Source organism: Canis lupus, chromosome 16 (assembly GCF_003254725.2).
Source record: "Canis lupus dingo isolate Sandy chromosome 16, ASM325472v2, whole genome shotgun sequence".
NCBI lineage: Eukaryota > Metazoa > Chordata > Mammalia > Carnivora > Canidae > Canis > Canis lupus.
Window position 1 is genome coordinate 37,146,143 of NC_064258.1, and position 15,956 is coordinate 37,162,098.

The window sequence follows — 15,956 nt, forward strand, 5'->3', positions numbered from 1 at the left end:
TTAATTACAGATATATATTTTTCTATCTTTAGAGTCTCCAGAATCACACAAAATTTCACATGCATTTCTGACTCAGGAATTGACAGGTGGTTCATGTGTACAATTGGACATCACCTGGTAACGGCCCTGATACCCATTAGTTACTAAATGAAAGGAAGAACTCTATTCCTCTACTCTGCACTCACAACACTTCTGACACCAGATGCGTGGGGTTTTTCTCCCATCGACCAATCCTCTGACACCAGCTGAGTGCCCTACAACTCAGCAGAAGACCCTATGGGTTAAGGGCTCACTTTCACAAGACAACCCCACTTCGGATGCCAGCTGAAGGTAGAGTGTCCCGGGTCATCTACCCTCCATTCCGATTTGGCCACAACAAATCAGGGGTTCCAGTGACCACCCCACCCCAACTCAGGTTCAATAATTTGCTAGTATGTCTCACTGAGCTCAGGGAAACACTTACATTTACCAGTTTATTATATAATAAAGAATATGATAGGGCACCTGGGTGGCTCAGAGGCTGAGCATCTACTTTTGGCTCAGGTTGTGACCCCGGAGTCCTGGGATCGAGTTCCGTATCGGGCTTCCCACAAGGAGCCTGCTTCTCCCTCTGCCTGTGTCTCTGCCTCTCTCCGTGTCTCTCATGAATGAATGAATGAATGAATGAATGAATGAATAATAAATAAATAAATAAATAAATAAATAAATAAATAACTTTAAAAAAAGAGAGAATATGATAAGGACACTAATGAAGAGATACATAGGATAGTCCAAAAGAGTCCCAAGCACAGAAGTTTCTGCCCCCATGCAGTTAGGATGTGCCACCTTCCCAACACATGAACGTGTTCACCAACTCAGGAGCTCTAGAACACTTTACAGATGTTTACAGAGGGTTCATCACGTCGATGTGATTAATTATCAACTTGTTTTCTGGTCTCTCTTCCCTCCCTTGAGAATAGGGAGTGGAGATGAAAGTTCTGAGATGCTAATCATGGCGTGATCTTTGTGGTGACCAACCCCCATCGTGAAGCTGTCCAGGAACCACCCAGAGTCTCCTCATTTGAACCAAAGACACTCCCAACACCTGGGAAATTGCAAGTGCCATGAATTGGAGTCAAAGGACACATTCGTTGGTTTCAGTTATAGCCGGTAGCCGGTCAACCAAGGTCAGGAAGCAGATGGTTCTCCTTCTGATGTATTGTCAGAAGATCAAGATGGCTTAATGCTGCATCACAATGCCTATGTCACTCACCTCGCTTCAATTAGTCACACAGGCATTTTATCATCTCACATCACCACAAGAAGAAGGATGAGTGCAGTACAGTAAGATATTTGAGAGAGAGACCACATTCACAAAACTTTTATTATAGCATATTGTAATAATCGTCCATTGTAAATATTGCATAATTGTTCTTTTATATTAGTAGTTGCTGTTGTTAATCTCTTACTGTGCCTAACTGATAAATTAAATTTTATTATAAGTATATGTATATAGGAAAAAGCATACTATATATAGGGCATGGTAGCAGCCACGGTTGCAGACACCACTGTTCTTGGAACAAATCCTCCACAGACAAGGCAGGGGACCACTGTACCAAAATTCAAGACACAATTCAAGTACTTATTTTACACTTTAAAGCCCAACTTATTCCTTCCTTAAGATTATTCCCCTTCTTGCCTTTCATCCTGTGGAGCTCTTCTATTAAGTGAGACAGAACAACACAAAGGTAATAATCAGAGTGACTATTCAAGCTAGAATGGGAAGTAGCTCCAGATGGCAAGTCACACACAGAAACACTGAGTGTATTTTCCCTTATCTGTGTACCCACTGTGACAACCATAGAAGTCGTTTGAGAAACTGAGACACTTATGGGTTCTGTGATTTCAGCAGTTGAATAAGAGATGTGAAAATAAGAGGCAGCTGAGGGTAGACTTGGGGAGATTTCACCTCCCAGGAAGAAGTGACTTATAAGCTTGAAACTTCTTATATCCCCAGTATTGAATACTTTGTGTTATTACCTTTGTTTACCTCTAAAAACTAGAAATAGGGCACCTCGGAGCACTCAGTCAGTTAAGCAGCCAGCTCTTGGTTTTGGCTCAGGTCATGACCTCAGGGTTGTGAGATGGAGCCCTGCATCGGGCTCTCACCGGGCAGTGGCACCTGCTTACGATTCTCTCCCTCTCCCTCTGCTGCTCTTCTAAAATAATAAATAATTAAATAAATAAATAAATAAATAAATAAATAACATTAAAAAAAATAAAGCCCAGAAATATGCTTAAAACAGAAGCTTAGGGGAATCCCTGGGTGGCTCAGCAGTTGAGCACCTGCCTTCGGCCCCGGGCATTTTCCTGGAGACCCGGGATCGAGTCCCACATCGGGCTCCCTGCATGGAGCCTGCTTCTCCCTCTGCCTGCGTCTCTGCCTCTCTCTCTGTATCTCTCATGAATGGATAAATAAAATCTTAAAAAAAAAAAGCTTAATTAAAGCTACAATTCACAAGTATTGTTAATTCACACATGAGATGGAATCGATTCAGTCAGATTGCCTTCTTCCTACACCTGCAGAGCCCTGAAGTAGCAGAGTGTTCACAGGGCGGAGGGGAAGGAGAGATGAGTCTCCAGCACAGAATTCTCTCTTCCTGGGGCAGGTGGGACTGGCCTCGGTCTATGGGTTGGGATGGGGCCCAAGAGTGAGGCATCTACTGCTGGCCGTTGCGGTGCCGTGTACAGACAGGTAAATCCTGAAAGTCACGTCCCCAGAGGAATGCAAGATCCGAGCCAAAACAAACATTTGACACTGGGTCAGCCATCCTAGGGGCCAAATAACAAGTAGAAACTAGGGTAAGGTGCCAAATGGGTTAGAAAAACAAACCGAAAGAGGCCAACTGCCGAGTGAGAGTATCACAGGCGGTACCCGAGGAGGCAGCTATTTGAGGCCACGCTGACTGCATTTAGAAGAACTAAAATAGCTGAACTAACACCAACCCCACCGCCCCCACCAGGCTTTCTTCTGTCAGGCTTCCCTGGATTTGCCTAGTAGAAGGCTCTGAAAAAGTCTGAAGCTTGCATTTCCAAGATGGAAGGAGGTCCCTGTTGTCACAGTGGATAAGTCACCAAGAGTGTTGTTGGGACCCAGTGTTCCGGGTAAGTTGTTGAGGTGGGCTAGGCAGTGCAGGGGTCTATGGGGCAGGGTGGGGGTGTTTGCAGAAGGAAGCTAGAGACAGAAAGCTTGAAGGCCCAAGTGGGTTTCTGGTTTCTGAAGTGTTGGGTCTATAAGATTCTGGAGGAAACCCAGGCATCTTGCATTAAGATGCCCTTCTCTAGGGACGGACAGCTATCCATTTATGACTTTCAACCCTCCGCGTACTACAAGGTTTTCTAGAAACCTTTCTACGTGTCACAGCTCCTCCTGCCCTCAGGTACCTATCAGCTGCCAGGCCTGTTGTTATAGAATGGATGTCCTTGGGGAAGGAGTAAGGGGTTGTTACACCAAATGCCACCAAGCTGAGGTGGATGCGCTAGTTATTTTGGTTTCTGTAGAACTGTAGAAGCTTCCCACATTGCCCTTTTACCATGTCAATGTTGATTAGCTATTTGTAAAAGTCAAACATAGTAATAGGGTTTCATGAGCAACTCTCCTGAATGCTTCCCACACTCTACAGCAGACTCTCTCCAGCATCCCTGACCCCTTCCTTCCTTCCCAGGGAGCCCTAATTCTGTTCAAGTATCCACCCCCACCTGACCATGTGCCCCAGGAGAAGTCACCCCATGCTCTCAGCATGAGGCTGCCTCTGATTTGTCCAAGCATCCTTCCATTCCTTTTGACAGTTTCTGTTTCAGGAAGGAACTTATAACCAAATCTTGGCCAACAGAGCTTTAGAGGGAAGTGTGCCAGAGGTTCTGGGAATGTGTCCTCCTAAAAGAGAGCCATGGAAAGAAGCTTCTCTTCCTTAGTCTGTGATGACCTTTAATCTCATTCCTGGAATCTTGCTACTTGCGAGGCTGAAGCTTACACAAGGAGCAGAGTGGACCGAGAGAATCACAGAGAAACACAACCAGGGTTCTGATAGACCACCCCTTCTGGAAGATGATAAATCTTCTTATTGTTTAAGCTGGTTGAAGTGAGGGTTCCTGCTTATTTATGTCAAATCATCCTAGTGATCCAATGATAAAAGGCAGTTGTATTTTCTCCCTGTATTACCAATGAGGAAATTGGAACTGGAAGAGATGAAGGAAATGCTTTCAAATTTGTACGGCTCCTTTGGTAGAGTCAGGATCTGAACCCAGTGTGCCCCAACTCCTAAGCCTGTTTTTCTTAATACACACAACTGGAGTTCCCAGGTGACACAGTTCATCTGACTCTCGGCCAGAAGGGTGTAGGCTGTGGACATGCATGTGGAAGGTTTTGATTCTCCAGGGAGCCCTCAATCCAGGGTGGCTGACACTTTGTCAGTGTGCCTGTCCTGGGGTTGTTCTGGTAAGGATGGTGCTTTTGGAGCCCAGGACGTTTATGGGAGAACCAAGGATTTAGGTGAGAACAAAAGAGGAGCTCACATGGAAGAATTGGATTTCTCTACATTATATAAAGACTCCTATTCATGCTTCGTGAGTCACCTTAAATGCCATTTTTCTCAGTGAGGGTTTCCTAATCCCAGGCTTGGTTGATCATTGTATTATATACTTTCATAGCGCCCTAAATGGCTTATACTTATCCCAATTATAATTAGGTAATTGTTTGATGTCTGTCTTCCCTGCAGACTGCAAATCCCATAGGCCTCTGTGCTTCCTTTTCTCTAAGCCCACCTCCACCCAGCCATTTATTTGGTTTCCAGATGTGAATGCATCTGTTCAAAGAGACAGGACACCTCCAGGGGATGGGCTGGGCCTACAGGCAATGCTGCAGGTGGCCAGGGGTTCTAGGTCCAACGCCAGGCTGCAGGAGAAGGCAGGAGGGCTGGGGCATCCATAGGGAGCACACCACTGTGAGGGAGAGTAGAAAGGACATGGAAGGAAACCAGACGTGGACTTCATCTATTTCAAGATTTTAGCTAGAAATTCATATGTAGAAAGGAGGCATTGCGGGATCCCTGGGTGGCGCAGTGGTTTGGCGCCTGCCTTTGGCCCAGGGCGCGATCCTGGAGACCTGGAATCGAATCCCACGTCGTGCTCCTGGTGCATGGAGCCTGCTTCTCCCTCTGCCTGTGTCTCTGCCTCTCTCTCTCTCTCTCTCTCTCTCTGTGAGTATGGTAAATAAATAAATTAAAAAAAAAAAAAAAAGAAAGGAGGCATTGTGCAACCTCTTTACCATCAGGACAGACAGACACACACACAGAAGGGACTGGACCTTTCTTTTATTACTACCATGAAGTTACATAAGATTTTCTGGACTGGTTTGAACACTTAACTGTCATTTATCATTTATTTCCTATTGGCAAGAATGTTAAGAGAACCCCCCAAATAACCATTACGTATGAACTTTTAGCAAAATATAATCATTCCTTGGTATTGAGGTGATTTTGTTGTTGGTGGTGGTGATTTTGGCTCTTCAAAAGCCAAGTACAGTGCCTAGAACCCAGCATGTGCTCAGTAACTAAGTGTTCAACAGAGGAAGGAAATCGATCATTGACCGTACTTGATTTCTAGGCAGAACATAAACAGAAAGAAATGAGTTTATTTTAACAAAGTGCAGATGACTAAGGATGTTTCTACAAATGGGATTCCCCTCAACCAATATTGGCTGAAGAAGAAGGAAAAGTGCTTCAGGAACTGTAAGGCTGTCAGGAGCACAGAGGAGGTGCAGGAACCTTTCTGTCCAAGGCCGGGGAGGGGGGCCTACTGTTTCTCCGCTTCTTCATCATCGTCAGGTGTTTATTCAGCGTGTTCTCACAGTGTATGATCAGTATCCCGAGGTGTTCAGAAAGAGGTAGAACAAACAGTTTCTGTAGGAAGGAAACACCACAATCACACTGACCTTTTAAAGTCAGAATATGATCACATTAATCTGCTGCTTAATGACATCCCACTTGGGCCCTCTGCTCTGCCCTGGAGCTACCCACTGCCTTCTCCCTCACTCTGCTCCTCCTGCCATGGCCCTGCTGCACCCTGGTCCAATGCCACCCAGGGTCACCCCCACCTTCAGCCCAGGGCTTGCTGCTCTGGCTTCCTGGTGGACCCGTGTGGAGATGGGGCCCCCAGATCCCATCCCAGGGGTCCCAAAAGCCTTTAAGAGAGACACCAACAGCAAGAAGAGGCATCTATCTGGGAGTTGGAGCCCACCAGGGTGATAATGGAAAGCTTCATGTCCTCCTCATGTCCAGAAGGCAGAAGCCCAGATTTCTGAAAAGAAAAAAAAAAAAATTGGACCAAGAATAGCTGCCCATTGCAGAGTTTGCTGACTTTTGTTAAAGCATCAGCAGAGCTAGCCCTGGGTGAGAACAACTAAGTGTTGAAAGTAGCTGGTATGTCACCCTGAAGACCTCTCTTGAACTGGGGCCTTGAGGATTGAAGCCAATTTTCTGCAAAGATTTTTAGAGTTCAGCTGAGATGTCTTTCTGCCCAAATCGTCCTGCAGAAATCACACCCCCATTTTCAGGGACACTGCCACGTAGCTGCAGGGTTATCAACACTATGACCCCGAGATGTGTGGCTTTGACTTCACAGGTGCTATAGAGGGTGTTTTGAAAACGTCACAGCAAAGTGTTCTCCTGCAGGCCTGTGCCCACAGTCCCATGGGAGTGGACCCTCACCCTGAGCAGTGGAAGGAAACAGCAGCAGTGGTGAAGAAAAACAATCTCTTTGCATTCTTCGATATGGTCTCCCAAGGCTTTGGCAGTGGTGATGGTGACAAGGATGGTGGGCTGTACGCCACTTCATCGACCAGGGCATTAATGTTGGTCACCACCAATCCTGTGCCAAGAGCGTGGGCTTGTATGGTGAGTGTGTGGGAGCCTTCACTGTGGTCTGCAGAGATGCTGATGCCAGAAGGGTGGAGTCACAGTTGAAGATTTTGATCATCCCATGTATTCCAACCCTCTAATCAATGGTGCATGGATTGACTAGTCCTGACCTGTAAAAACAGTGGTTTCAGGAAGTAAAAGATGTGGCCGACTGTCATGAGCATGTGACTAATGTGACATTAGCTAATGTTAATTAGCTGAGCTCCAGCCTCAAGAAAGTGGGCTCCTCCCCTAACTGGCAGCACGTCACTGACCAGATGGCATGTTTTATTTCACAAGACCAGAGCTCAGAACCAAGGAGTTCTCCATCTACATGACAAGGGCTGGCTGCATCTCTGTGGCAGGGTCACCCCGGGCAAGGTGGGCCACCCTGTCCATGCCATTGACCAGGCCACCCAGTTATTTCCCTGGTGGGAGGGAACAGACACAACCTTCCTGTCTTTGGCCTCCGCCGTTGTGAGCTTCACAAGGAGAAGGAAGGAGGGCAGCTGGTGGCGAGCAGGTCATTTCTTTGAACCCAGTACTTACACTCAAACGCTGAATGTGTTTCACAGAAAAGAACGTGTAGGGAAATAGGGTGGAGGCGGGTGTCTTATATTTTGTGGCTCAAAAACCAAAGTCCTGCTCAGCCCTTAGCTCCAGCTGTTCCAAAAGAGTTTACACGTACAAGAGAGACACAGCCTCGCCACCCAAAGCGATCCATCACACCTTTGCAACATTCTAGCAGCTTTCACGGCAGCACCCGATGGTGCTGGGGACGCCTCTGTAGATCCAGCAGGAGAGGAGCACCTACCAGAGGCCTTGTGGGCAGGCTCGTCGTCACATTTGCAGTCAGGCTCGTGTTTGTCCTCCCGTGGTCCCGCAAGCTTATCCACAGGCCTCGTTTCAGAAATCATGTTTCATGAAAACCAGCAGGTTTTCATGCCACTGCAGTGAAGAAAAGATAAGATGCCATTTCCTGTCTTATTTTTTAAAAAAAGAAGACGGTTATTCTTTGGAGTACTTTGAGGAATTTTAATGTTCTTCTCTTTTCTCTTATCATTGCTGTTTTTTCCTTAGGCGCAGAGGGATCTGTGACTAGCCTGGATTTTCATCCTGTTCTACCGCTTGGTTGACCATCAACCCCATCCTGTAGGGTTTACTTATTTGAAGAATGAAGAACATGATTTACAGCTCCTCCCCTCGCCTTTCTCCTCAGAGAGTTAGCAGAGGGAAGGCAACTCCACTCTTGGTGCAGCATCCTCTTCAGTGAGTGTTGTCTCCTGCCGAGGTGTCGCCTGTGCCCAGCTGGACCTCTTCCTTCATTCAGTGTGGCTGCGCCGTCCCTCATCTCACCTCACGAGCGGGCGATGCAGGCCACAACCAGGAGGGTGGATATCTGGGCTTTGGTTTTAACCTTTGTCTGCTGCCAGCTGGGCGCAGGCTTCACCCTTTGGAAAGATAATTGCCATCTACTCCAATCATGTAGACTTTTTTGCAGCCTGATTTCTCTGTTAAAGTTACTGGGGATGCCTGGATGGTCTCTGCCTTTGGCTCAGGGTGTGATCCTGAGATTGTAAGATCGAGTCCCACATCGGGCTCCCCACAGGGAACCTGTTTTTCCCTCTGCCTATGTCTCTGCCTCTCTCTCTGTGTCTCTCATGAATAAATAAAATCTTGAAAAAAAAAAGAAAAATAATAAAGTTACTGTAGGAGTGGCTCGGTGGCTCAGCCCTGCTTTGGGCTCAGGTCATGATCCTGGGGTCCTGGATCTAGCTCCACATTGGGGCTCCTGCATCTCCCTTCACCCACCCCGTTCATGCTCTCTCTCTCTCTTTCTCTCTCTCTCTCATTTTCTCTCATAAATAAATAAGTAAGTAAGTAAGTTACTATAGACCTGGGGGAAAAAAGCATCTTGCTTCCCAGAGGATAAAGAGAACAATCTTCCAGCCTATGTGCTCTACCTAAGTCACCAGGCTTTTCTCAAGGCTCTGTCTGCCCAGATCTCTGCCTTTCAACCTTACCAGTCTTTGCATCAAAGGATGGAATGCTTATTCTCCTGTCCTGTCCACACATTTCTGTCTTCCTGAGGTGACCTCACTGTCCCTTTTACCTAGCTAATGCCCACTCAGCCTTCAGAGGTCAGATCAAACTTCATTTATTCAGAAAGAACCTTCCTGAATCCCCTGGAATGGGTCCAGTTGCCCTGCCATCTTTTCTCATGCAAGCTCGGTGCTCCTTTAAAACTACTGATCCAAAGAGTAATTAAGTAAATGGACAATTGTAGGTTTAACATTCATCTCTCCTCTAGAACTCAGACTTGAGGAAAACAAGCATATCTCTCTTATCCTTCTGAATTCCCAGGTCTTAAAATATGTGTTGTATGTTTTTGTTGAGGGAATGAATGAATGAATGAATGTCAAGGACAGTTATGCCCTTATACTCTCCTACTCAGGTTTCTGTTGTGGGCTTTGCATGCTCCATCCATCCTATAAAAGTCCAAGGTGTTCAGGGTTCTGTTTCCAAACCTTTATTTTTCTCTTTTTACTTTACCTTCCAGGGAGATCCCGAAGCAGCAGGTGCCATGTTTATGTTCATGATTCCGCCAAGACCTCTCTGTAGAATCCTCCACCCTCAGAACAACCGCCTCCCAGACATCCTCACATTGACCTCGTACAGGTATCCGCATTTCAATTTTGATGCAAGCCCCTTTGTAAAAAGCCTTGTCTGGTTACTGTCATAATTTCACATCTTACTCCCTCCCTCACCTTTCTCAACAACCAGCAACTCCTGAATGCAGGCCTCTCTTCTTGATGGCTGGGTCTTTGCACAACTGGATTCAAACATATGAGAAAGAGTTTAGGGAAAGATGGAATGGGGGCTTTTCATGGGGGAGTCACACGAGGTAATTATTCCAGGAAGCTTTATTTCACTTACTCTGTTACTGTATTACATTTCCACCAGTGACTCAGATGACAAAACAGCGTGAAATATTCATGAAGTTTGTGGAAGATATATTCGCAAGCTTTTGATTCAAGGGAAATTTAGCACTTTGGAAAGGTAGCAGAAGCAGAATACAATTAAATCAGAGGAAAAGCAGAGGACTGCAGAAAGGGGAGAAATTCAAGATGGAAAAAGGAACATTTGCTGTAAGTGAACTTGGCTATCAAACATCAAGAACAAGAGAATGGAATCCTAGTAGACAGTGGATTTAAATTAGCACTCTAGTACCACACTTTCAAAGCTAATTTGCTTCTAATTGTAGAGACTCTATAAGGTGCATAAGGAGGAGAAACCAATTGGTGGAGTGGAAAGATCGCTGGTCCAAGAGTCTAAAGACAGACACTCAAGTCATGGCTCTTCCATATGATAAAATTTCAGTAGAATCGGAAGTCATTAGACTTGGCTGAAAGCTGAGAGGTCATTCAATCCAGACTTGTCACCAAAAGGCAAGGAAATGGAGCCCACGTATGTGAGGGGCCCCCAAAGCCACACCACAGGAAGTGGCAGAGAGAGCGTTCTGACCCCGTTGTCCCCCCAACCTGGCTACTTCACTGGCTTCTTGCTCAAAAACAGGAGATGCTGTTTCTCCACAAGCCTTTAAATATGCAATGTCAGTGGAAATATAGTTAAAAGGAGCAGTCACTGGCTGCCCTCATTTATGAAGCAATGCTGATCAAATTAAAAATAGCAATTATCATCAAAATAAACCATTTGACTTCCTCCACTTCTCCAGAGCAGTTGGAGAGACTAGAAAAGACCTGAAACAGAGCCAGAAAACCGAGGCGCGGATGGTGGTGTACCAAGCTCTGAGGAATAGTTAGGGACACTTATTTTCTCCAACGACTCTTTATTAAGCATGTATTAAGGCACTCAGGCAGGTGCTGCAGGGATTCGGAAAAGACACACCTCAAACTGAACACCAATAAAAAATAAATTTATAAAAAGAAAAAAAAAAAGACACACCTCAATGGAGCCTCCCAGCGAGCAAGAGGAGGTGGCCAGGACATTCACTAAGGTGACTTACCTGTGGCAGAAATAGGTTCCAGGCCCAATGGGTCCCCAAGGAAGGAAGGGCAACGTCTCCTTTGGGAGAGCCACGCACAGCAGTCATGTTAGATCAGAACTATGTGGAGAAGCTCTTTAAGAGCAAACACCCTGAATGGTGCTCAAAATGGGGAGAGAGAATGAGCTTACCTTGCTGTAGCATCAAAAGAGGTAAAGTGTCTTTACATTGAAAGTTACTCCAAAAATTATTTGCTGTAGATGCTGTTGAATCTTTTTGCTTTAATTTTTTTTAAAGATTTTATTTATTTATTCATGAGAGTCACACAGAGATGCAGAGACATAAGCAGAGGGAGAAGTAGGCTCCCTATGGGGAGCCCAATGCAAGACTCGATCCCAGGACCCCAGGATCACTCCCTGAGCTGAAGACCGACCCTCAACCACTGAGCCACCCAGGCGTCCCTGAATCTTTTTTCTTAAAAATTTTAAAAAAAGGTTATGATTTGACTGAGATGGCTTAACTATGTTAACTAAGGTTTTCAAGACTCATTCAACTCATAAAATGCTATTTTTACAAAAACACAATTACTTTAAAAATTGACTCGAAGCGTGAGCACTTAAACACTCTAAGAGCAGACAATTAGTGCTTGTAAAACAGTGAATCATACTCCACGGAGTCTCCCAAAGACTGTGCTTTATAGTTACCTCCGGAAACTCTGATACTTAAACTTGGAACTTGCGAGCCTTCACAAATGGGAGCAGAACTATTTTTAGAGCAAAAACATAACCAGCAGAGGGCAGTAACAATTACGTACCATCATTTTACTCTGAATGTAGCAAAACTATGAAGTTTTGCCCCTGGCATTAGCCATTAGCCCAGTGTGTGTTTGTTATATTTATATTTAGTATGTAGGGACTTTTATCAGCACTCTTTATTCGATTACCTCCAACAAAAGCAAAAACAATAAGGTTGTTAAAATGCTCGTTTGAAAAAGCACACGATCACAATGGAAACAACCACAGAAACAATAGATAACTTGCAAGAAAATCACATGCACAGAAGACATTAACTCAACATCGCATAGAACAATTTAGTATCGCAAAGAATGTGTTGAAAGAGCTACTCTAATCAGTCAGGAACATTTAGCAAAAGATTGGGAGGAAAAATTACCAAAGTGAAAAAAATGGGAGTGGGGAGAGCTTGGCAGGCTTAAGAAAAACGCTGGTAGGCCACCCAGCATTTCAACATGGTGAAAGTAGCAAGCCACTATGGCTTGGTGACAAGTCATGGTGACAAGCCATAGATGTCCAGGCCTCTTCGGATCTGCACACTATGGTGTTGTGTCCAATGCACATGGAGCAGCTGCAAATTTCTGCAAGAAGACTCAGTCCTGCACAGGGGTACAAGGCTTAGTGAGGGAACGAGGACTGGACTCCGCTCCCTTTTGCCACCTCTGCTGGGTGACCAACCTGCATAAACAAATTGCTGGGAAACTCCAGAGCATGTGCCAGTCGTCCTGGGGAGGGGATGTCTGCGCAGCAGATTTCCCTTACGTTTGGAATTGATCTAATTTGGAAATAGGTGTCGAGTTATAGGTGTCAGAAGTTGTACTACGGAAGGTTTCAGTAGTATAGGCCACCCCTAAATATGCCACTTTGGTGTATGAATTCTTTGGAGCGGGTACCTGGGTGGCTCAGTGGCTTGGCTCAGGTCGTGATCCTGGGGTTCTGGGATCGAATACTGCATCAGGTTCCCTGCAGGGAGGCTGCTTCTCCCTCTGCTTCTGTCTCTGCCTCTCTCTCTGTGTCTCTCGTGAATAAATAAATAAAATCTTTTTTAAAAAAAATAATTATTTGGAGCTGAAGGCACTGAAAACCAGCAGGGCCAAGAAAGATACCCTGACTTCCTCTTTGCTTCCTGAAAGCAAGATAAAAACTCCCCTATGAGAGTTGTCCTCTCTGTATCAGGAGGAAAGAAACATTCTTATCACCAGGGTCGAGGAATGAGGCCGAAGAGGATTCTGTACACACAGATTGTGTTAAACAATTCTTTTCTTCCTTTAGCTTCTCCATGTCACTTAGTTACTTTTTCATAATTGCCTGTCTTTGTTCACTTGGCATAAAAGAATTTATATTTTGACACTTTTTTGAGTCTTTGTTTTTTGGGGGGTTTTGTTTGTTTTTTGTGGAGACTTCCATGTCCATGGAAAAAGAAACGCTTGTGTTTTTCTCCTGTTCATCAATCTTATGTTTATTTATGTTTATTTAATTGTTGGGCCCAGCCAGAGACCCCAAAAAGTTAGAGGTTATGTTGTGCTTCCTTTATATTAGTAAGGAGGAAAAGATGCTGATTTTAAAGGTCTTAAAAGAATAATTTGTTCAGCTACATGCTGAGAACACATTGGAGGACCACAGCCATAAATTTCTTTTAGCCATTAGAACCTACAGAAGGAAAAAAAAATGGTTTTCAGGGTGTGGTTGGTTGTATGCAAATATGGCCCCCAACATTCTCACCTTTGACACTTGCCCTTGCTGCTTCCAAGCGAGTGAAGCCCTGGAACCTATTTCCTCTCCCCTTGAATCCAGACTGGCCTCGCAACTTATTTTATTTAACTTCTGTCCTTGTCAGAATGCAACAGAAATGACATCCTGGGACTTCTGAGTCCAGGATTACAAGGTTGGCAGCTTCAGCTCTCTCTCCAGGGAGCCAGCTGCTGGGTAAAAAGTCCAACTACACTGAGATCGATGAGCTGTAGAGCAGCCCAAGCTAGCAGCGTGGAAAGAGCGTGGGGAGGAAAACCAAGACACACCTGGCTGGGGCCCCAGCCCATCAGCCCACTGAACCCAGACACGCAAGCAAGCCCAGGGACAGCCAGGAAAACCACCAGCCAAACCCTGCATTTTGTTTTAAGCCTGGAAGTTTTGGGGTCATTCATTTCACAAAGCCCAGCTAGGTCATAAAAGCAGAGGAGCTTCTATAATAACAGGTGTGAGAATACAACAAAAACAGATGCCCCCATGGGATTTCATGGAAAGTAAAGTGAGGGATTGGTCAGCAAAAAATCCAAGTATGAGGTAACAAAGGTAACAAGAAAAAATTGCTAGTAGAATTTCTGAAAATGGAATGGGCTATGCTTTGTCCCTGGAGGGACAAGACAGATGACCACGGATACAGGCTGTTGGAAGGGATTCCCATAAGGTGTAGGACACTAGCATAGGTCAGTGGTTTTCAAACTGCTTCAGTGATGGAACGCTAATATACAAAATTAATAAAATACTATGTTAGTAGTAAATATTTTTAAGTTTAAAGCATAATTTCACTTATTAAAAGGGCCATCCATGAGATCAATAAATGCATTCAAATTAAAACAAAGCGTAGGGCACTTGGGTGGCTCAGCCAGTTAAGCATCTGCCTTTAGCTCAGGTCATGATCCCAGAGTCCTGGAATCGGGCCCCACACCAAGCTCCCCGCTGCTCAGTGGGGGAGTCTGCTTCTCCCTCTCTCTCTGCCTGCAGCTCCCCCTCTTATACACCCTGTCTGTGTCAAATAAATAAATAAATCCTTAAAAAAATAGACTGTAATGGCAGCTATATTTATTTCCTCACTATCCATTTCATTTCTATATTTTGTTTTGAATGTACCATATCTAAAAAATTCTAATTAACCTAGAAGTACGCTGAGAGGAACTTAAGTTCAGGGATTTTGCCCCAAAGTGTAAGGAAAACATCCAGGACATGGTAGGTGTTCAATGAATACTTCCTTAATGTGTGAAGAAGGAGTGAATAATGATTTTGTTCAACCTCAGCTGACGATACTTATTCCAAGCAGCAAATGACCATTGGATGGGGGTACCTATTTTGTGGAGGGATGGCACCGGTGTTCCCAAATGGAGGCTACAGATTCCATACACTGTGCTTGGTTTCAGCCTTTGACTGGAACAAGTATGGATACAGAATGGCTCGGGGGGCACTGTAGCTGACTTGATATTTTTAGCCACAGCTATTTTTACTGAGGCTGTTCTATCCACAGATGTAGCATCTTGTGATGAAAATGGCTCCACTTAATAATGTTTTTCTCCCCTTCCCCTGCCACTTGCCAAGACCAAGGTGGCTGAAGCAGACACGGGCAAAGGGAAGAAGGAAATGCAAGAGACAGCACCTGCAAGCACAATGACCTCGAGGACATTGGTAAGAGGAGGTCCTTCTGGGCAAAGTCAAAGGTTCAGTTGTCTTGGAGGAGGTTTTCTGGAATCTCTTGCTTTGTCAATCTTTCTGCTCTCCCTTGGTCCTCCAGAGCAGTGTATACATTCTCTCTCTTAAATGCCACTTGTCACTTTGCATGGCAACTAGGAGTTTCTGTCTGCATTGTCACATGTGCCCTAAGCTCCTCAAGGGAGGGAACTCTGTTGTGGACAACCCCCGTCCCTAGCTTGGTGGGTATAAAAGAAATGCTTGCCCAAAGTATTCCCAACAGTACTCTTTTTCTTGCTATCGATCCATGGTTTTCAAAAGGAATCCTATTTCGGATCGCACCTTAATATCAAAGTGTTTTGAGCCACCTGCAGTGGCTCAGTGGTTGAGCATCTGCCTTTGGCTCAAGGTGTGATCCTGGGATCCTGGGATCGAGTCCACCAACAGGCTCCCTACAGGGAGCCTGCTTCTCCCTCTGCCTGTGCCTCTGCCTCTCTCTCTCTATCTGTATCTTTCATGAATAAATAAATCTTTTTAAAAAAAATCAAAGCATTTTAAACTCAAATGTAGCAGCAGAGCTCTTAAAATTTGCATAAATATTTACCTGTGATTCGTTAAGTGTTTTTTCTTTTGAAGGTTTTTCCTTTTCCTTGCTGATGTTTGGTCTCTGGAAACATGTAAAGGCATGTACAATTTTTGTTTGATTGATGTAGTTTTTACAAATTAAATGTTCATACAAAACTAGGACCTCTCTCTTTAGATTATAAGCATGAGATCTTTGCACACCCCACTGGGGTTCCTCTCTGAAGGCTCCTCACTGCCCCA

The 15,956-nt window shown here is 44.9% G+C and overlaps 1 pseudogene; it reads left to right on the plus strand.

The window, feature by feature from the left end:
- Window positions 1-5,292: 5,292 nt before the first annotated feature.
- On the plus strand, window positions 5,293-7,036 carry LOC112671088 (aspartate aminotransferase, mitochondrial-like; annotated as a pseudogene).
- The last annotated feature ends 8,920 nt before the right edge of the window (window positions 7,037-15,956 follow it).